Genomic DNA, 22631 nt, shown 5'->3' with positions numbered 1-22631 from the left:
TGAGAGGATGGATAGTTACTTGATGAAGCTGGGCTTCACTCGAAGCAATGCTGATCCTAACCTTTACTTTAAGGTTGAGGAAGGAAAGCCTCTCATTCTAGTGCTGTATGTGGACGACCTCTTCCTGACAGGTGATGACCCTCTCATTCATCAATGTAAGAGGGAGCTTGCTGCTGAGTTCGAGATGAAAGACCTAGGACTGATGCACTATTTCCTAGGCCTGGAGGTCTGGCAGAGACCTGGAGATATTTTCCTTTCTCAAGGAAAGTATATTGTGAAGCTTCTAGAAAGATTTGGGATGGTGGACTGTAAGTCCGTTTCGACACCAATGGAACTCAACTTTAAGAAGTTGAGTGGCAGCGCTGCAGGGCCTATCTTGGCCAATCCTACTGAGTATCGTCAACTCATAGGAGCTTTGATGTTCTTAGTGAACACCCGTCCGGACATATGTTTTGCAGTGAATACTTTGAGTCAACAGATGGTTGAGCCTCATCATTTTCACTGGGTTGGTGCCAAGAATCTTTTGAGATATCTTTGGGGCACGATAAACCATGGGCTGAGATACACTGCCGGGAGTGTGATACTCCGGGGATATACTGATGCCGATTGGGCTGGCAGTGTGGTGGATCGTAAGAGCACATCTGGATTCTGTTTCAATCTTGGTTCTGCTTCGATCTCATGGATGAGCAGGAAGCAGAAGTCGGTGGCTTTGAGCACCGCGGAGGCCGAATACATTGCTGCTAGTATGGCCTGTTGTGAAGCAGTTTGGTTGAGGAAGCTCTTTAGTGAGCTCTTCCAACATGTGCTAGATACCACTGTAATACTCTGTGATAATCAGAGTGGGATTCGTATGACTGAGAATCCTGTGTTCCACGACCGATCCAAGCATATTGATATCAGGTACCACTTTATCCGGGATATGGTACAGCGAGGCACCGTAAGGCTCGATCATATAGGAACTGATGAGCAGGTCACGGATATTCTCACTAAGCCCCTGGGGAAGGTCAAGTTCCTAACCTTCCGTGAGAGTCTTGGTGTCGTGGAAAGACCCTATGATGTGGGTCCTGTTGGACGATGAGCTCTGGGAGCTCTGGGGGGCTTTGGGGATAGCTTCTCAGAGCTATAAGCACTCATAATGCTTCTGCCCCACCCTTGTGATTATTGAGCTGGTTCGCCACTCATTTAATCTGTGCCCCGTATGCATCCTACCCATTGAGTTCAGGGCTCATGGGAAGTACCTCTCATTTGGACAATGAGGTGTGGAAAAGCTAGAGACTATTAGCAAAGACTGATGGACGCATCAGAGATTGCCGTACTCTCTATCTAGGATGGCATGGTCCACCACTTGATCTGGGATCAAGATTTGTGATGTCTGGGACCTCTGGACTGATTATGTCATTCGGGGAATGATGTCTTTGTGACTGACCCACTTCTGTTCTGAAATAAAGAAGCCAGCAAAGCAAGTTTCGGCAGGATGACTCACGATGTTAATTGCACTAATAGATGGAGTTCTCCCTAGTTGAGAGGGAGTGTTAAAATTGGGCAACTAGGTCCAAACTCCATGTTCTGATGCTCAGATCAAGAGGCTAATATTTTTTTTGGATTCCTCTTTCTGAGAGGTGTAAAATCCATATAAAAATAGTCTTAATCCGATGAGCAGAACTTATATTTTGAATTTATTATTCTTAATAAATTATATGTGCAAGGTCAGCCAGTTTTGTAATGTAGGCTCACATGCCCAACAGATGTGTCACACACCCTCATTGATGGATATATATACATGAAAAGTTGGAGAGAATTTGAACACAACACAACTCACATCTTCCTCTCTCATCCTAAAAGTACGAGCTACCTGGAGGACAAATTTCAGCCACACGTGGGAAGGACGAAGAGGGTTTCTGCTGCTAGGGTTTCGCAGAAGTTTCAGGACAACGTTGACTTTTGTAGAGCTAACTTGGGTTGACTCATCTACTGGTTGGAGGGTTGTTGTGACACATGCTAGGCTGGCTGACCAAAGGAGACTTTGCTGGTTGAAGCATCCTGTTGACCGCCGAAACGAACACATACATTTTTCTTGTTTCTGATTTGTCTTCTGTAAGATCTGCTTATATGTTCTATCTGCATTTTGCTTATCTACTTGTATGATTGCTGTGAGAAAAGTGAAATTGCTCTTAGCATAGAACATCTACAAAACTTTACAAATACTCTAGCCTTAGCCTAGTGAAGGTCATCTTCTCATCTCTGAAGAAGATGACATCGAACAATAAGATTATATTTAATTTGACGTCTATGAGATTTCATCCTTGCAAATTGAATTCTACTTAACATATTACATGGTAAAATTATTGGATATAAGATTCTACTAGAGTATCAATATTTTTATCCTCACCTTAGCTACATTTTTCTTCCACTAAGCAAGGTTCTAGGCTTCAAATGCTTAAGTTTTGCATCATCTGTCTTACTGTATTCTAGCAATCCATTATCATACAATATTGCATCCATGCAATCCTTCCATGAAAACAAATTAGAGATTCCTTCCAAGGCATACTCTAGCCTTAGCCCATTGAAGGCCATCTTCTCAGCTCTCAAGAAGATGGCATCTAACAATAATATTATATTTAATTTGACATCTATGAGATTGCATCCTTGCAAACTAACTTCTACTTAACATATTACATGGTAATATTATTAGATATAAGATTCTACTAGAGTATCAACATCCTAGATCTTAGTATATTATAAGGAACAATAACCCTTCCATCCCAATAAAGAAAAAGATGAAACAAATTTCAAATGTCAAAGGAAAAACAAAAACCTTATATTTGTAACATTCTAAAATCGGCCAGAAAATGAATTTCAAAACATTCCTTCTAGTAAAAAATTTCTATAGTTATCAACTTATTTTTACTCTACCAGAAGATGAATTTCAAAACATTCCTTTTAGTAAAAAAATTCTATATTTATCTTATTCTTTAGAACAAGATATGGTTATTTTATTCTTTATAGAACAAGATATGGTTATTTTATTCTTTATAGAACAACATATAGTTATTTTATTCTTCATAAAACATAATATTTTATTACAACTTATTTTTACTGTGCATAGAACATAATATTTTATTACAACAACTTATTTTTACTGTGCATAGATAATCTTGTTTAGAGGATTTTCAATTGAGTATATTTCTCAAGGCTTTCCACAATAATCTATTATCCTAACTACAAGGAAAAAATGTTAAACTTAGAGAGTTAAATCCATTGTCATTTGAACCCTTGTATAACCTCTCTCACATAAAACTTTATAATGAATCTCTGAACTAACAGAGAGGTGAACAAATTTGTTAATCGTTTCCATCATAATCTTTTCTAAACATGTAACAGTAGTTCTTCCTGAGAAAGGGTGTTACATTCTTCAAAATAAAATAATATTTGTTTCTCAACTGAAACTTAAGGTGACAGTTAGCAAATTGTTATATTCCTTCTAGAATCAACATAGTTTTTCATTGTTAAAATAAGAAGTTTATCCAGAAAGGAAAAACAATCCAGACGAAGAATGACAGTTACCAAACTGTTATGTTCCTTCTAGAATCAACATAGTTTTTCATTGATAAAATAAGAAGTTTATCCAGAATAACAAGCATCCCTCCACAGCATTTTGGGTTAAGCACCTTAAAGTTATATAGCCTATGTTATATATATCTAAAGGAATACCATAGTATTGAAGTATTCATTTACAAAACATTTTTAATGGCTCGTAGTCATTAACTTAAGCTGCACACTCAATCACATGTGTCATTCCATGGATCATCCATAAACAAGCCATTTTTCTTTTTCAATGATAGAAGTAGTGTCACCTATGAATAGCAAGTTTTACATTAGAGTCTGAACTTGCAACATGTACTGTGGAAGTATGTTCAAATATTTAACATCTGAGATATATTAAGAAATGCAATTTAAGGGTTTGACATGCATGCATACTATTACTAAATGCATCTAGAAGTGTAGTGGTTACATGGTAAAGTCATGATTTAGTAGTGCAATAGCTGAATTATATTGGACATCCACATGCAACTTGGAAAGCACTGCACTTTCATACATGAGTGCAACTGAAATTGATTGAAAGTAGATTACTTTGTTAGTTTTTCAATTGCTCTCTCTTTCTGTACCTCCGCCCTTTTCTCATATTCAGAGTGAATTTGGACCATGTCCTTTTAGGTTCTGAACATCGTGAGGCTTCAGATCATTCTTTCCATGCTTATCCATCACAAACTTTACATAAAATTTCCCCAATGTCATTTTTCCATGGTATGATAATGTCAACATACCTCTTTCCTTCTCTTCTATTTTACTCTAATTCCACTGTTTCTTGTTTGAAGTGTTCTGCAACATTGCCGGACTACAGTGTCTTTCCAATATCGTTGAAGATATTCTAACTAATCTCTAATTCATGATTATCCGTAATCCTGGTCTGGTATAACTTAACTCACATAAATGCTTTCTGTGAGATAGTTGGGAGGTGAATATTGCTAAACGCTCACGTCAAGCTTTTTTATCCTGTAGCTATAGTTTTTAAGAGGCATAGATTCTTCAAATAAATATTTCTTGCTCAATTGAAATTTAAGGTATATTGGCATTACAAACTCATGAAAATCACCAAACTGTTCTCATCTATCTACTATCAGTAGAATTTTTCATTGATATAATAAGTTTACCCAGGGTGGAAAATATCCAAAACAAAGAATTGTGGTATGGAGAGGTAACAGCATTCTTCCACAACATTTTATGTTAAACACTCTGAAGTTGCATTGCCTTTAGATATCTATAAATATTCATTTTCAAAACATTTATAGTCGCTTACATTCATCTTCAACTTAAGCTGACTGTAATTAATAAAAATTAGAGCCCTGCCAGGCTGCCTTGTATATTGCATCACCTTACAAAAATTACACAACAGAAACACTACCAAAATAGAAACAACATTACAAATGGCAATACCTAACGTTAGAAAAGGAAAGCCCCCAGGAAAATACTACAAAATTAATCCTCATATTGACCTCCCACTGGCAAAAAAATTTGTGGGCCACAAAACAACGAAAAATAGAGGCTTTACAATTCATTCCCGGATTATCGGATCTTCCAGCACGCCATTGACCTTTATGTGTCAAGCTCAATCACATGAACACCTCCATCGGTCAATCCTACGGCAATCTGATTGGGTACATGTGGATTTGCAGCGATTACAAGTGGATAGATATCTCCACTGCACATAAGCAAAAGAAACAACATTTTCATTTAGTGGAATCCAATTGCAACAGCCAGACTATTTCATTTAAACAATCTTAGCATGAAGACTACCATAATCCTTCTCTTTGCAGGATGAATCATGAAACACCTTACCTGCCCATGTCTGGTATAAATGCAGAAGGAGCAATACGGCAACGTGGCCTTAGGACTTCAGAATCAAATACACCAATAGAACCATCAAAAAAACTAGCATAGACTAGTAGACCGTCACATGAAAATGTGGCACAAGAAATATGTGCAGGCATTGGTTCCTGAGGTGTCCACTGCAATGCAAATATTTATTAACTAATCCATCCTAAGACAATATACCTCCATCTATATCAAATACAACCACACCATAATTTCAAAGGTTAAAAAATCTAACAGGACAAAAGCATATATAAGCATGGCATCTTACATGGCACAAACATTCCAATTCAGAAGCATCATAAATTGCAATTGTTGAAAATATAATTTCAACTGCGATCGCCGATATCGCATCGGCAAAATGAAGTGAAGGAATTATAAAGGAGCCTTTGTGTTTGCGATAAGCGATCGCCGATATCGCATCGGCAAAATGAAGTGAAGGAATTATAAAGGAGCCTTTGTGTTTGCGATAAGCGATCGCCGATATCGCATCGGCAAAGTCGAAGTGAAGAAATCATAAAGAAGCTTTTGTGCTTCCGACGAGCGATCGCCGATATCGCATATCGGCAAATCGGCATATCGGCAGGTTGGAGCATCGGAGGCAGGTAGTGGCAGCAATGTAAAACATCGCCGATATCGCATCGGCACATCGCTATCGGCAATGTCATAGGGTCGGCATCTTTGACATGAGTAAAGTTGCGATGCGATGCAAATAAAGTCAATGGTTAAAGTACAAGTTTGCAGCAAATAAATTTGACGTGAAGTAAAAGTTCCTTTACCGCCAGTAAATGTCAGTAAAACAGTAAATGCAATTTACTGTGGGTTGGTAAGTTTTGGTGAAGTTTTTAATTTCTTTTACGGAAGTATGGGCAAATTTAAAGAATGGTATGGGCAAGTCATCGCCCCATCTTTAATGTTTTTGATATATGTTTCTCGTGTGTGCTCATTTTTGTATATGAGTGAATTGCACATGAAATTAAAATGTGAATGATAATACACAGCAGTGTGTGAAAAGATAGAACCAGGTGATGTAATTTTGTGTAGGGTAATGCACAGCAGTGCGAAGTAATGAAATTGAAGAGTGAGGCACAGCAGTGCGATGTATTGAACACACAACAGTGTGTAAAAAGAGAACCAGTCGATGTAATTTTGGTGTGGTAAGAAAACCATGTGTGGTTTTTGCACAAGCAGTGCATAAAGAAAATGGTGAAGTTTTTTTTGTAAGTCTGTGTGAATTTTGTTTACAGCAGTAAACTTATGTAACCTTTTATTACAACAGTAAGTTGTTTTTACAGCAGTGAATGAAGATTTTACACAGCAGTGTAAAAATCATTTTGTAAAAGAGGCAGAGTATTTTATTTTGAAAATCCCTCTGAGTGAAAGAGGATGAAGTTTGTATCAGGCTTTGTATTTTAATCAATAGAAATATTTTCTTTGGCTGTGTAATACTCTGTTATGAGTAGATTTGTTTTAAAAGCTTCCCTGTGCACAAAGGTCCTGGAACAGTGGAAACAGAGCATTGGCTCTGTGGTGTTAGAATGTCTGGTTTTGGTATTTCCCATTAAAAAAAAATATCCAACAGTGGTATCAGAGCTAGTCCAGGCTCTTTGAAGACTCAAAGAAGCTGAAGGAAGGTGTGGTTGCAGCAGTCAAGCTTCTCCAGCAGTGTGAAGTTTCAGCCAAAGGGATTCAGGTATTTCCCAAGTTTCTGAGTTATTATTAAAGACAGTCAGTTGTTTTAAAAAAAAACACAGTCAAGTATTAGAAGCCCAGATAAGAATGGCAAGGTCAAAGAAGAAAGCCTCCAAGCCTGCTAAAAATGTGTCTCCCTCCTCTACTAAACTAGAAGGCAATCCATTAGAATACATTCTATTTCAAACCCCAAAGTTTGATGGAAACTTTGATGTATGGGAAATAATGATGAGGGCCTTCCTAATGTCTGAGGGGATTGAAGTCTGGGAATCAGTGATTGATGACAGCAAGATGGATGAAGAATCCATGGAGTATGATGCACAAGTAGTAAAACTAATTTTGGATGGACTCCCTGATTCTGTGAAGAGGAATCTAGGAAAATATACATCAGCAAAGGATATATGGGACAGACTGCATGACCTTCATGCAAAGGGAGCACTGACCATGACAATGAGTCAAGAAGAACCCATCATAGAAGCTGAGAATGAAAAGCTTGACCTCATCAAGCTTCAAGTAAAAGAAAGGGATGAAGAGCTAGCCAAGCTCAAGAAGGAGTTGGATCAATGCAAGAGGAAACACCATGAAGAAGTCATGTCTATGACAAATCAGCTGAATGAAGCAAAGAAGCAGGCAGATGCCTTGACAAGTCAACTTGAACAAAGGCACATAAGACTGAATAAGCTTGTAGAAGAGATTGGACAGTACAAGGTAGAGGTCTCCTCCCTTAAGTCCGAACTACAAGAAGCCAGGAAGCAGGCACAAGGAGCTGAAAAGAAAATGAAGAGCAGTCAAGCAAAAGATGAAGAAATCTCCAAAATGAAGACAGACATTATCTCCTTCAAAGTAGTAGCAGCTGAGGCTACTCGTAGCAAGGAAGAAACTGAGGGACAACTAGCAAAGAAAAATAATGAGTGTGAAAAGTTAGAAGAAGAGATTGTCCTCCTCAGGAAGAAGGTTGAAGGGATGAACAAGATCATGAAGAGCTCTCAAGCTCTAGATGACATGCTCAGCTATCACAGATCTCCATTTGATAAATCAGGACTTGGGTATGTAGGTGAACCCTCAAACAAGGATGAGGATGCTTTAAGCAAAGGAGATGTGAAGAAGCCAGAAAGAAGGTGTGATGCTCCTAGTTCCAGCAAAGGCAAGGAGAAAAATGAAGGCTGCAATAGAAGAAATCCTACTCCAAGCAGAAAACCAGCTCTAAGAAGAAATGTAGCTGATGGCAAGAAGGCAAGAGGCAATGGTGATCATCAAAGGATCTCAAGGCAGCAAGAATTCAGAAGTACATCAATGAAACCTCCGTCTCCCAGGTACCAAAGTTCATTTTATGGTTATTGTTATGTATGTTCAAACTTTGGTCATATGGCAAGAGACTGTAGAGCATTTAATAAAGATAGATGTTGTAGTCCCCGAAAATCTCCAAGAAACAATTTTAGAAGAAATCATGAAATGTTATTCATGAAAAATGTAGAATGTTTCAAGTGTCATAATATTGAGCATATGGCACGTGATTGTAACTTAAGATGGGCTGCTATGCAAGCTAGACCCATGCAAAAGAAGAAAGTTACACAAGTATGGAGAAGAAAAGAAATACAGTGTGAAAGCCCCTTAAGCAACGCAGCTGATCTAAACTTGTTTTGAGAAGAGTCTGCTAAAAGAAGACAAGCACACATTAAAGGGGAGCTTGTAATTTTTTGTTTGCTGAACTGTATTAACAGTCATTTGTTTATGGAGGATGTATTGCAGCGCAGCAGTTGCAAATGAAATCTTTATTAATCCCTCTAGAAGGAAATATGCAGCAGTGATGAAATCAGCAATGTTTTTGGTTTGTTTTTATGCAATATGCACAGAAATGCATAAAGAAGAAAATATGGCAGCGCTGAAATGTAAAGAGCAGCAGCGGGATAAGGGAAAAATGCAAAGCATGGAGACCCTCACAGCAGTGGGAAGACAGAACATAAAACAGCAGTTTGGAATTTTTTTTTGGAGCACATGGATTAGAATGAACAGCAATTTAAATTTTTTTTGTGTGGTGCACATGCATTGAAATGCATAGCATGGAATGTAGTTTTCTTCTATGTAATGTGAGAGAATATACTCACAACAGAGTGAGTGTAATGCACAGTAGATGAAATGTTTTGTATTGGGAATGAAAATGCAAAGCAGTGAGAAGAAAATGAGAAGAAGGCAAAACGCAGCAGAGCGTAAATGCCCAGTGGCTGAGAATGCAATGAAATTTTTCACACAGCAGTGAAAAATGTAATGTTTTTTTTATGCAATGCAGCATGTAAAGAAATGCATAAAGAAAAACAGGGACAGCAGATTTTTAATGCACACTGGATGTATAACAATGTGTGTGGCAGCAGAAAGCCAAAGGAATTGCACAGTAGTGTATTGTGTAAAAAAAATGAAGACTAAGATTGTGTGAAGCAAGGGTGCATGAGAAAAGGCAGCAGCCTGTGTTATTTTTGTGTGGAGAATGCAGCGCAAAACAGCGTGAGGATGATTTCTCTCTATGTGCAAGTAATGGAGAGTAAAGAGTTAGTGTATGAGCACACAACAATATGATGAAACAAAAGGCAGCCACAGTGCAAATTGCAGAGGCAACGCAGCAGCAAATAAAAACCCAGGGATGACAGTCTATGGTTATGGGTATGGACAGCAGTGAATATGAAAAATGCAGCAGCAAGAAGTTATGGACAGCAGCATGATGGCAAGAAGGAGAAGCACACAACAATGCAAACAAGAAAATGCAACAGCAAGAAGTTTTGAACAGCAGCACATGCAAAAGAAATTTTCCTTACAGCAGTAAAGGTAAATGTAATGAATTTGTTGTTCATTGAATTGAAATGCAATATATGCAACAGCAGTGAGTGTAAGAAATGTTTACACACAGCAGTGTAAATTTGTAAATTGGGACAGCGTAATTGTTCCAAGAAAGACAGAGTATTTTGTCTTTGAAAAGTGCAGAAGTAGTGCAAGTGTAGACACAGCAGTGTGGGATAGACACAGTAAAGAAGATGGCACAACAAGGCAGCAGAGAATATGCAGCAGCATAAAAGAACATTGTAATGAGTTTGCACACACAGCAGTGCAATGATTGTTTGTTTTTGAAACTGCATGTAAAGCAGTGTCTGTTTGTAATCCCTCTGTTAATGAGGAAGGTGCTTTTCAGCACAGTCATTTGGTGAAACCCTCTATTAATGAGGAAGGTGCTTTTCAGCACAATGTCGTGGTGAATCCCTCTATCAAGAGGAAGATGCTTTTCAGCATAGTCACAGGTGAATCCCTCTGTCAAGAGGAAGGTGCCCTTCAGCACATTGTTATGGTGAATCCCTCTGTCATGAGGAAGGTGCTCTTAAGCACAGTTTCAGGTTAATCCCTCTATTAAGAGGAAGACAACTTTGTATGTTTATGAACTGCAGCAGAAGCAGTTGGTGAATCCCTCTATTCGAGGAAGATTGGTGAACCCCTCTATGTGAGGAAGATATTCTTGTAACAGCAGTTAGTGAATCCCTCCAAGTGAGGAAGTGCTTGGGTAAGATTGAATGCCCAACAGTTGAAATTAAAGGGGAGTGTTGAAAATATAATTTCAACTGCGATCGCCGATATCACATCGGCAAAATGAAGTGAAGGAATTATAAAGGAGCCTTTGTGTTTGCGATAAGCGATCGCCGATATCGCATCGGCAAAATGAAGTGAAGGAATTATAAAGGAGCCTTTGTGTTTGCGATAAGCGATCGCCGATATCGCATCGGCAAAGTCGAAGTGAAGAAATCATAAAGAAGCTTTTGTGCTTCCGACGAGCGATCGCCGATATCGCATATCGGCAAATTGGCATATCGGCAGGTTGGAGCATCGGAGGCAGGTAGTGGCAGCAATGTAAAACATCGCCGATGAGCGATCGCCGATATCGCATCGGCACATCGCTATCGGCAATGTCATAGGGTCGGCATCTTTGACATGAGTAAAGTTGCGATGCGATGCAAATAAAGTCAATGGTTAAAGTACAAGTGTGCAGCAAATAAATTTGACGTGAAGTAAAAGTTCCTTTACCGCCAGTAAATGTCAGTAAAACAGTAAATGCAATTTACTGTGGGTTGGTAAGTTTTGGTGAAGTTTTTAATTTCTTTTACGGAAGTATGGGCAAATTTAAAGAATGGTATGGGCAAGCCATCGCCCCATCTTTAATGTTTTTGATATATGTTTCTCGTGTGTGCTCATTTTATATATGAGTGAATTGCACATGAAATTAAAATGTGAATGATAATACACAGCAGTGTGTGAAAAGATAGAACCAGGTGATGTAATTTTGTGTAGGGTAATGCACAGCAGTGCGAAGTAATGAAATTGAAGAGTGAGGCACAGCAGTGCGATGTATTGAACACACAACAGTGTGTAAAAAGAGAACCAGTCGATGTAATTTTGGTGTGGTAAGAAAACCATGTGTGGTTTTTGCACAAGCAGTGAATAAAGAAAATGGTGAAGTTTTTTTGTAAGTCTGTGTGAATTTTGTTTACAGCAGTAAACTTATGTAACCTTTTATTACAGCAGTAAGTTGTTTTTACAGCAGTGAATGAAGATTTTACACAGCAGTGTAAAAATCATTTTGTAAAAGAGGCAGAGTATTTTATTTTGAAAATCCCTCTGAGTGAAAGAGGATGAAGTTTGTATCAGGCTTTGTATTTTAATCAATAGAAATATTTTCTTTGGCTGTGTAATACTCTGTTATGAGTAGATTTGTTTTAAAAGCTTCCCTGTGCACAAAGGTCCTGGAAAAGTGGAAACAGAGCATTGGGTCTGTGGTGTTAGAATGTCTGGTTTTGGTATTTCCCATTAAAAAAAAATATCCAACAGCAATTTGGCTTTCCTGCACAACTAGCAATTGAGCTTGATTAATATTATTAAACTGTCGTAACTGCGATTGGTGATGGAAACCTTCCTGCCTGTGAATTAATGCCTTTTGATTTACACTGCTCCCATCCATTAATGTTCCAGACACACAGCTGTCACCACAATATCATTTTTAGTCAAAAGGTTTATTCCATATAGTAAATGGTGAAGGTAGATAATGTTGTTATCTCCAGAGATGATTATATACCTGTCCATCAGCACCTGACGATGCCAAAACATTTAAATCTTTGGAAAATGCCAAGCCAGTTATTCTCTTCTGATGCCCCTTGAGTTTCATGATTACCTGTAATGAAACTCATTCAGTGGTATTCTAGTCATAGCATAAGAGATCAGATAACAATACTAGGCACTGAAAGTAAATATGTAAATGCACAACACCTCTGCGAGTTGAATATTGAAAACGAGAATGGTCGAATCCTCCATTCCAATAGCAATGATGTTATTATCAAAAGGGTTGAAAGCTAGACATGTTGCTGCTGGGGGAGGGGGCATGAAGCTTTCCAGGACCTGCATCAATATAGGAATAACTACAGATTTAAAATTCATACATATCAATTATTAAAATACCGCGTAAACTTCCGATAGACCCTTTTATTCATGTAATACATGCCTTATTATGTTATAATACAGAAATTCATGAATTCAACAGAACCGGATGTGCCGATAGCAGAAGAATTGCTCACCTTAAATGTTGCGATGTTGAACAAGGACACACTCCCACCAGAAGCAGATATTATATACCAATCATTACTTGACAAAGCTAAGCAAGGGACAACCTCTTCTAGGCTTCTGTCACTAGTATCATTTTTCATAAGGGTGTTATTGGGTGGTTGCCAAATCTGTGGTTGGACATTTGCTTTAACCTGTAAAGTAAGTTCCAAAGATTTATTGAACTTAAATCGACAATGGAAGAGGCATTCAACTACTTCAAGTGACACCTAAGTTGAAGACACACCTTGCCAGATGGATTCAAAGCATTACTTTGCCACATCCATAGCTTATGTGCAGCATTGCTATCCAAAGCTAAGAGACAAGAACCTGAATATGTATAAAGTAATTTAACAATCTGTACAATTCACCAAAGAAATTTACACATGTCAGTAGGATATTTTATAGTCTGAGAGAACATGAAAATGAGTAGTTTCAATCTACTATATATAAGAGAACTTGCCTTTGCTGTTGGCAACGGATCTGTTAATCTGATAGACTTACAATGGACTGGTTCCATTACCTCAGTGAACTTCCAGTTTGTGCTCTCGTTCTCACCTGTACCCTCATCTTGAAGCCTCTGTTTGACATCGACCATGGAAGTGCTAGAAACACCATTCTGCAGTTGTGTGTTGATCAGTACAGTTAGATATTTAATTAAAACAAACATTACTGAAAGTTTATCTATTACTTTATCCACTAACTAGTGTAAAAATATTCACAAGAACCAAACATAGTGAGTCTTCTAACAAAATCACTTGCCAACAATATTGCTGATGGAATTTTTTCTAAATTTTCTGCTGCACCAAGAATAGGGCCGGTTGTATTTGCTGCACCAATGATCTTTGAAAATGAAGGCTGCATTGCAGAGATGCCACAATTAGGTTTTAGCCATTATTTTCCATATATGCCCAGTGAATGTGCAATTTGGCATCGTACTTAGTTACCTTTGACTCCTGTGTCACCCTTCCACCTTCTAGCATTTTTACAAGCTTAACTCCATCTGCATTAGCTAAGATCTTGATCCCACTATCACGTGTTGTTACAGCCAACAGTGAACCATCTTTATTGAAACAGAGACAAGGTCTATCCTGCAGAAGGCCAGAGGACTGAATCAATTTAATACTCAATCGTAATAAGAAAACATCAACGATGTCAATTGGGTGAGTTCAACTGGCTGAGAGTAATCCAACTTTCTAAAATACTAGCTCTCATCCTAAGCCAACTATTGATAGCTGACCTAGTTCACCCTCATTACCATCTGTGGAATGAGGGGGAGTACCAAGTGGATTTCCATGGGAAATGCATTAAGTGCAGAATCCAAAAAGAAGGAAATTCAAGTAATGTAAACTCTATCACACATCCAGATCTAAATTTCTTAATGATAGCTGCCATGGTAAATGTATCCTTTTACCTGCAAGCCACCCTCAGCATCGGTTGTTAACAAGATATTGATGTTATCCATATCCCAAAACTTAATTTGACATTCATCTCCAGCTGCAAGGAACCTATTTTTTGTTGTAGCAAACTTCACCACCTCTGAGGACTGCTTTTCAAAACCAAAATACCTTCGCTTGATTACTCCATCACTTTCTTGCCACTCAACTAAGTATGACTCTCCTTCTTTGTTTGTACCACATGTGAAAAACCTAATCCCAAAGAAGATAAACGAATTAAAAAATACCCTGAAATAAGTGCTCTTGATAAAGCAGGATAAAGTACTTTCTGGTGAACTATTATCCTTATTATGCATTCAAACCTCCCAATATATACCCATAAAGTAGAAAAATGTGTTATACCGTGATCCATCAGCACTATAAGCCATTGCAGTACACCCATGGCCGGGAGCATCATAGTCAATTTTACATGTTGGATGATCATACAACCAGGCTTTAATTTTCCCATTTACATCTATAGATAAAATGAACTGCAATTATTCACAGAATATTATCAGACATGGGAGAAAATTTCAACAGTAATAGGAATTATATAGAAAAAGGAATTTGCTAGTAATCCTCACACTACATAAATGATATATTCCTGTTAAAGTAGCAGAAAGACTTCTAGAAATCAAGTACCTGGACATTCACTTTATATTGAGGACAGACAGAATAGACAGGTGCTTCATGACCTTCAAATGTGTATTGTTTGCAGCCTGTTTCTGCATCCCATACCTGCACAATGGAAGGGTTCAGCTAACAAATGATCATAATGGTAAACATCCATGATAGTAAAATTAGTTCAAATTTGCAAGCTTTTGTAGCACTGACTGATCATAATTGGGAATCCAAACATTTATGAATTCAACCAGAAGGTACTAAATTTACCTTAATGGTCTTATCATCCCCACAACTGATAAGGCACAGCTTTCCTTGAAGGTGCACAAAGGCAATGTCATTCACACTACCAATATGTGCATTAATCTGCAATGTTGCATTACCATTGTCACTTATAACCATGTTTCCAAAAAGGAAACCACAACAAAATGTAACCTATTTTTGAGCTAGAATACGAACCTCAAGGTGTTGCCTCAACTCGCAAGTCGCATTATAGCAATACATGTGAACTAGATGCTGAGAAAGTGCCACTCCTGCATGCTAGGTTATATCAATGAACGGTTCCTATTACCTACCATATAGTCTTTGATATGGTAAAAGTAGCTTTATCAAAGACAAATATAAAGACCTAAAATTTAAACAATAAAAGAAATGTAAATACCAATCAATGCTCCATCTGGGCTCCAAATACACCGCTTCACTGGCACAACTGATTCATTTGAAATAGTGGCCTGAACATAACAGGAAATAAGTGTGAGTCATCCAAAACTCTATACCGCTAATAATCACATCATAGGAAAGAACTACTGCTGTGAATAGTTAAGTATAAAAAGTATTTCTTCACCAAAATCACTTAGCACTAAAACACAATGTGATATCTACACCTGCACAGACAATATGCGACTCGAGTTATCCCAATCTTTGAATGACTTCTGAGTTAACTTTTCACTTGATCCCACTTCCCAAACTGCAATGTCACCAACATCGGTTCCAACTGCAAAATGTTCATCCGATTGAGAGTAGGTTTAAGTCATATCATGATTAGAGTGCATTTAAAATAAGACTTTAGATGAAAATTTGTGTTTCGGAGCCTAATGAAATTGAAATGGCAGATTACCTAATAAGACTGTCTGCTGCTGAGGATGAAAATCCATGCTAACAACATTTGAACCTTGGTTGAGGTTTCTCACAACTATTTTAGGAAGATCATTTTCCGAGGGCTTCTCTTTAGGATGAGTTGGTCCTAAATTCCAGGTCTGCAGAGAATGGGACCAAAATGCAATCGAAATTGTTAAAAAGGGAACAAAATACAATCAAAATTTTGAAGTGGGACCAAAATTTCCAAAACACTTGAAGAATTTTGAACACTAGAAAACCTCCATCAAAATTCAGGAGCACAAAATCTAATAGAAACGATGTTACATGCCTCAGCAAGCTGACCAGAGCCAGGTCGTTCTATCACATGTTTGGAATTAGTTAACTGAAAAAGAAATCCACCATTGCATGCTGGGGGAGTTCTAGGTCGTTGCAGCGAAGCACCTGAGGTCATTAAGAACAAACCATTAAAATCAAAAATCTTTATCGTTCACTTTTGAAATATACTATTCAGATTAAATTATTAAGATGTAGGGTTGTTCTTGCATCTGTGCTTCAATTCTAAACCTGCAAGCATACATGGCCCTTTTTTACAAGGAATAATATAGATTATTAGACCTACAGAATATCAACTATCTAACCTGCATTTAGAGGTGGAAAGGGAGATGCTGCACCAAAAGCTACTGGAGCATGTTGTACAGGAGTGCTAGGATTTGCCAACCATCCTGCAGGACTACGAGCAACAGGACCAACTTGAGGTTGAAATCGCTGCGACCAATCAGATTAAAAGTTTATTCAAACAGTGCTAGATATAGATTTAGATCAATAATTCACTAATGCACATTCATAAAAGGGGGAAAACATGAAGAGGATATTCATGATACTAATCAAATTGGTGACTCACAGCTGGCATTTTTTGAATCGACCCCATGAGATGATTATTTACTGGAGATGGAGTTAGAGCTCCATTTGAAGCTGCACAGGTGTGATCAGCAAACAATGTTCTGACATCGGGAGTAGGTTGAGGGTTTTTGCAAAGCGTGAGATTATTATTTACTGGAGATGGAGTTAGAGCTCCATTTGAAGGTGCACAGGTGTGATCAGTAAACAATGTTCTGACATCGGGAATAGGTTGAGGGTTTTTGCAAAGCGTATGCTGCAAATTAAGACTGAACAAAAGCACATGCACATAGAAATGTATCAGATTGTTGTTAGAAATTATAACAGAAATATAACAGAATCAAGGTGAAATTTTCCTCCCAAATGTCAACAAATAATTATAAAATCCAGAAGTGGGTTTAGATGCTGCAACAGTTGACAGCATGTCTATACAGCTACCATCATGCTTGTTGAGAAACTGCACATTATATATATCTTGTAGAGAAATTCTCAAACTGAATCAAAAGGTCTTAATAATTAAATGAGGGGAGAGGCAGAACCTTTGATTGATGAGGGCCCTAAGCCTGCAAGCTTTAATGCTGGGAAAAGTCAACTTGTTGCAGATTAAAGGGTTGGATTGTACAATTGAACTAATCTCTCGAAACATAGCAATTCGTTGAGACTGTGTATCCCTGTACTGTTTAAGCTGTTCGTTTTCCCTACAAGTAGAATCAGAAGTTTAGGTTAGACCTTACCTAGAGAAGAAAATATTCAAGCAGGCAGTAAAATATAAACAGTAAAACAAACATCACCTGAAGTCTTCCAATGTAATCAGTTCTGTTATCTCTCTGTAGACTTCTTTAGAGATATTTCTGAACACTTTAAGGTCATTGTTAAGTATGTTCATAGCTGTGAACCGATCTTTCCTGGAAAATGAGAATTGTTTACCGTGTCCGTGTCAGTGTCTACAGATACAGAAAAACAAGTAGCCTTGCAAACAAAAACAGCTTGGCATTGACAAACCTGGGAGAAGATAAGGATTAAGAGAATACTCAACATCTCCACAAAATATAATTGACCGTGAAATTAATAACTTATTATTAACCTAGTATTAACAAAGGTGAAACAATAGAAAATTCAATATTAACAAAGAAATTACCCCCACAAACATGAAATAGATTAGTTTTGTCAAAATGAGATTAGCTTAAGTGGTTGGGTGGTTGGCTAGAATAGTTGCTAACCTCCCAACCAGGTTCAACACTTTAGCTACCTCTGTAATAAAGTAACTAGTTACCTCTGTAATAAAGTAACTAGTTTCTCAAAATGAGGTTAGCTTCCGTGGTTGGGTAAAATAGTAAAGATATGGTTGGGTAAAATAGTTGTTAACATTTCAACTAGATTCAACACCACTTTAAATAGCTTGGTAATAAAGTAACTATGTTGCACTCTTAAGTGAGTTTATACTGAGGGCTAGCTTAGTACTAGCAACCTCTCTCTTAGCCTTTCAGCTCAGAAATTAATGAGATCAGAAATTAATCCGATTGTGGATCTACTAAACACCCATTTGAAAGAACTTTATAAAAACATTGAAAAACACCAAGATCTTATAAATAAGAAAAACATTGACAGACTAAGAACATATTACTCTGAATCACCCAACAAAATCACACCATTCATTTAACATATTTGCATTTAATATAGAGACTCCAACAGACAAACAGCCCAACCTCTCAGATTCAAATGATTACTGTTGATACCAAAATAGATTCATATTCACAGATATAAGTTAAGGAAGAAAGCTAATACCCCAAAATTCCTAAACCCTAGGCACAAAGTTAAAACCCAGAATTCCTAAAACCTAGAGACAGAGAAATTAATCATTTAAAATATAACAAGAATGAGAATTCATTAGCTGAATGAGAATTCATTACCTGCTTCTACAATATTTGAAGAATGGTAACACACAATATTCTGTTCATTTTCAATGCATGTAATCAAATAGATAAAACATCTTCTAAGATCATAAAATTTTCAAGCAAAAACCCCAACTAGACAACTACATTAACAAACATAACGGAAAAATAAATCTAACAAAATTATAAAAAACTAAATAAACTGATCTACCTACATTGACAAGCCTAGAATGATGTTATTTAACTATTACATATTTCAGAATATTTGGGGGAATCCAGTGAAACATACATGGATCCATAGATCCAGCAGATATAGATTCAGCACTTTGAAATACCCAATGCACGGGGCTTGTAGAGAATCATTGTACTAGGATGGTGGGGAATCACAAACTCAATGACATACATGATCCAGCAGATATGGATTCAGCATAGTGCACTAAGATGGTGAAGATCCGGCAGATATGGATTCAGCATAGTACACTCAGATGGTGAAAATTAGTGCAGTAGGATGGTGGAGAATTCAAAACTCAATAGTGTGATTCCAACAAATTCGAAACAAATTAATAGGAAAAACTTATAAGAGATAGACTAAGAGAGACCAAACGTCAGAAACTCTATAATACCGCGTTATGAAATACCCATAAATGCAATAAATCTAACATTCATGGTCACTGTAAGCGAGGAAAAAGCAAAGAGAGTCCATACCTGTCCAGTGCTTCTAGATATTTCTGCTTCCTTATCTCAAAGAATATCTTAGTAGAATGCTTGTTGTCCTCTACTTTAATAAAGCCCAACAAGTATCTCTCGGCCTCATCGAATTTTCCGGTAAGCACAAGCTCTTGAAGGTAATCCAGGTTGAAGTAAAGCCCGGATTCTTTCTCCAACCTGCGCTCATGCATACCAGCAGAACCAAAAATCAGGTCATTATTCACACACCACATACGCAAAAAACCATTGAGAAAAGATAATTCAAGGGCCGGGTTTGGAAACATACATGTGGGCAGCTTCTGTGTGCTTCTCTTCATTGAGAAACTGTAATATCAGGAACACCAGGTCGTTGTTCAAAGACATTGTGCCGAAAGCCTTACACCAACAAATAATGCAACTCCACCCAAGGGCTGAAGTACCTGCTACAACAGAAAACACAAATCTTCTGATTATTTGGTGATGGGTGTATAGCAATTAGAGCGAGAATGACCAAGGTGGCCGAACGTTGAATTCTCAATTCCAATTCAAAACAACTAAAATCGCAGTGAAAGAAAAAGTGGGGTGGTGGTGAGATCGCCCAGCTGCCCAACTTATATAGCGAGAGTGCACGCTTATCACTACAAACGGAGCGTAAAACCTGCAACACGTAATCTCACCACAAAGTGCTCCATAAATGCGTGGGCTTTGCCCGATGATAAATAATTAATTATAAAAAATGAGAATGTATTTTAGCATTAATAAATATAAGTCCGTGGCCTTATCTTATCATTAAGTCGTTCGACTTATTAGAGTTGGTATGGTATTACATGTCAATGTTAGACGGAGTAGTTTTGTAAATTTGGCTTGAACTGGTCGGAAAAGTACACGCCGACAAATAAACCTCGGAGGGTTTTTTTTTGGCATTTCGAAAAGCGTGTGGCCACTGGGATTTCTTCGAAACTGCTTAAATTTGTTTGATTTAGTCTTTAGGTTTTTTCAGTTTTACGAGGTTGAAGGTCATGGAGAGAGTCAAATTATAGAAAGTAATATCTGGCATCTAGGTTGTGGAGTGAGTTCGTTAGTAAATGCTATGTGCTATTTTCCTGGATTGTTGCATTGTAGCGTAAAATATTTTACTAAATATTTTATTTTATTTGGAAGGAGGTAATTTAAGAGATATTTTTATTGGATTTTATCATGGGTCAATACTACATGTCTAAAAAACATAATTTATTTTACAATCAAAATATTTTATAATTATATGACAAGATTCCTAACGATGGATATTCATCTTCAATTTACCATGAATATTATTAATTTGTAAATAGGCTTTGTTACAATATCATGGGCAAAATTTACCATGAATATTATTAATTGTAAATAGGCTTTGTTACAATATCATGGGCAAATACCACGGCTCGTCAATACCACATGCTAAAAAAACATAACATATTTCACAATCAAAATTTTTTATAACAATATGATAAGATTTCCGAGCTTAGACTTCTCTGATCCATAATGTTTAGAGTTAACTATTCCTTATTCTCATTCTGCCATTTTGCTACTCAGAAGATTTCCGAGCATTTTCAGTCTACCAATAGTATTGTTTCCTATTTCGAAATTCTTCGTGCATTGTCTGAGGTGACCTCATGTCGTCTTCCCCCCTGCAGCGATGTTTCTTCTTCTCCCCAGTTCGAGAAGACCGATTCTCGAAACCCTGTTGATCCTCTCCCTGATGCTTGCCCATCCCGTTACTGCCCAGCCTCGAGCTCATTGTTAGCTCCCATTCGCAGTGGCTTATCAACGAGTCCGAATGATCCACCTACGGTTTCACTTTCTATTCGCCACAGGTCTCCTTCAGCACCTCGGTCTAGTTTCTACTGCGTCCCTTCGTCTGGGACCTCAACCCCGTCATCCTTCAACGCAATGCTTAACTCATACTCCCCCTCCAATCCCAGAACCCCTTTCCCCAACCTCCTTCGCACCGCTCAGATGTGTGCATACACCTCATCACTTGATTCTCCTTCTCCAGTCTTGTCCCATCCCTGCGCTTACACCTCATCCCTCGATTCCCCTACTCCAATCTTGGCCCATCCCTCCTCTTCTAATTTCGCAACCCCCCCCCCCCTCAAGCTTGATATGTTCCCCTCCCTCTTCTTTGAACCAATGTAAATTTTCATCCCCCTCCTATAATGCTCTACCCCCTCTTAATCTTTCTTTGTATAAGAAAAATAAAAATTTTAATAATTTGGTTTCTCACTCTCCTAATTTTAATAAAAAAAAAATTAACCTTTCTAGCAAGGAATTTGACTCTTCTACCATTCATCTTTTGGAGAAGGGTCTTAATATCGCTCTCGCTCCCAAGAAGATTCCTCTTGAAGATATTATCTACAATATTGAATTTGGGATTAAGGGCTTCCACGATAACATTAAAGAATCTATTAGGCAAGATCGCATTATGATTCTTAAGAAAGCCAAGCCACCTAAGAGAAACCTGTCTAAGCAAGAGTTTCAAGCCCTTAAAGCCCTAAGCAATGACCGTGATGTCGTTGATCTTAAAGCCAATAAAGGTGGTGGTGTTGTGATTCTTAATAAAACTCGCTACGAGAGTAAAATGTTAGATCACATCCTCAATAGTGGTAGTTATAGAAAATTAAATAAAAACCCTATTAAAAAATCTCTAATGAGGTTGCTCGTGCTATAAATTCAAGTAATATCCCTAGCCCCCTGAAGAAAAAACTTATTGTTAATAACCCCCTCACCCCTAGGATTTATGGGTTTCCCAAAGTACACAAAGAGTCCCCTTCAATTTTGAGTGGGAAGAATCTATTGTTCTGAGCCAGGAGAAGTCCTTGCCAAATTCCTTCTAATTTAGCTGAGTTGTTTGTATCCCAACTGATTGACCCCATGAATGTTTGAAGAACAATTCCTTTGTGATTTCTGAATATTCATCCAAACCCTACTTTACCTGGATTTCCTTTTGACACTCCATCAAAGTTGAGTAGTACCGTGGGTGGTGGGGGTGGAGTCCATTTGTCAGGTATATCTCTAGATGGTGGGATTTTCCTTTGGTGTACCTGCTCATGGTTCCACTGAAGGTTCTAATTCATCCATATATTTTGTTCCTATGGAGTGGAGGGGAAGTCATCATCAAACCAAGTTTGGAGCATCAGGGTTTCTCGTATGTTTTGACATATGTTGTTCCATAGAACTTATGTGGGAGAGGAGTGGTTTTTGAAGATGTCGCTGCTTC

The 22631-nt window shown here is 37.8% G+C and overlaps 1 pseudogene; it reads right to left on the bottom strand.

The window, feature by feature from the left end:
- Positions 1-4819: 4819 nt before the first annotated feature.
- LOC149149020 (protein TOPLESS-RELATED PROTEIN 2-like) lies at positions 4820-21290 on the bottom strand (annotated as a pseudogene).
- Positions 21291-22631: the final 1341 nt, after the last annotated feature.

This window comes from Pinus tabuliformis, chromosome 9 (assembly GCF_031772625.1).
Source record: "Pinus tabuliformis cultivar Carrire ecotype Pingquan chromosome 9, CPIR1, whole genome shotgun sequence".
NCBI classification, from domain to species: domain Eukaryota; kingdom Viridiplantae; phylum Streptophyta; class Pinopsida; order Pinales; family Pinaceae; genus Pinus; species Pinus tabuliformis.
This window is presented reverse-complemented; position numbering and strand designations above follow the sequence as displayed.